Consider the following 1,460-nt stretch of genomic DNA (forward strand, 5'->3'; position numbering starts at 1 on the left):
GGATACTGCAACTTAGAAAAAAATTTAGATAGGGGCTAAGTTCACTTCTTAGTTCTGCTAAGTGTCCTAGGACTTCACAGGAACCACTCTTTCTCAGCCTCTCTTCTGCTTTTTGGGGGTTTTTTTTGGTCCACATCCCATTTCTGCCTTCCCCCAAGATACATTCTGTTTCCTACCCACGTCTTTCCTCATCTGAGAATTACTTAACTTTCTGAAGAGGAGTCCTGTGAAATGTATCCTACACAGATGCATTGCCAGGGTGGAGCTGGGAATAGAGCATGGGTGGAAACAAGACACTGGGACAGGGATGAGGGAGAACAGAGGCATGAGCCAGCAGTGTGCCCAGGTGGCCAAACAGACCAGTGGCATCCTGATCTGTATAAAAAATATTGTGTCAAGCTGTACTAGGGAAATGACTGTCTTTCAGTAGTTGGCACTGATGAAGTTGCACCTCAGATTCTGTGTTCAGTTCTGGGGCCTTTAAAGAAGAAAGATGTTGAGATCTTGGAGTCAGTCCAGAGAAGGGCAATGGAGCTGGTGAAAGGTCTGGAGCACAAGTCCTATGAGGAGCAGCTGAGAGAATTGGGGTTGTTCAGCCTTGGAGAAGAGGAGGCAAAAAGGTGACCTTATCACTTTCTACAGCTACATGAAAGGAGAGTGTAGCAAGATGAGGGTCAGGCTCTTCTCCCAAGCAACCAGTGACAAGGATGAGAGGAAATGTCCTTGAGCTGTGCCAAGGGAACTTTAGGCTGGACATCTGCAAGTCTTTTTTCACTAAAAGAGTGATTAGACATTGGAATGGGCTGCCCAGCAAGATGGTGGAGGCATCATCCCTGGACATGGCACTTAGTGCTATGGTGTTGTTCTCATGATGGCATTCCATCTCATGTTGAACTCAATGATCTTGGAGGTCTTTTCCAACCATAATGATTCTGTGATGTGGGAAATATGACACTGCAATTCCAGGACAAGAGATCAGAACTGCACTTTCCTGTGGGTCTGTAAATTTAAACCAGCTTAAGATGATATTGTACTGTCCCCTCAGAGGCCTTCAAAAGCCCACGGTGTGCACACAGAATGAAGAGCAGCCTAAGTAGTCAAGATAAAGTTGTGTCAGAGATGGATTTCCATCTAGAGCAGGTGTTCTCAGGGATGATCCTCCTGTGTCTAATTTTAGTGTACAGCCTTTTCCATTCATTCCCTGGCACAAATGCCTTTTCTTCTGGTGCTTTACTGTTTGGAGTTCCTTTGGCTTCTTTTGCCTGTTTATCAGTGCCAGCGAACAAAACTTCTCCAGCTTCCCTAAGCTTATCAAATTCTCTCTCACTGTTACCTACATATCTCATCAACTGGCTCTCATAAAACTCCCTAATCACCTTCATGGTCTCCGAGAGTGACAGAGGGTTTGTTTGTGTGCAAATTAAAAAGTTGTTGTAAGTAATATCAATAAAGAACAAGGC

Source organism: Erithacus rubecula, assembly GCF_903797595.1.
Source record: "Erithacus rubecula genome assembly, chromosome: 1".
NCBI classification, from domain to species: Eukaryota; Metazoa; Chordata; class Aves; order Passeriformes; family Muscicapidae; genus Erithacus; species Erithacus rubecula.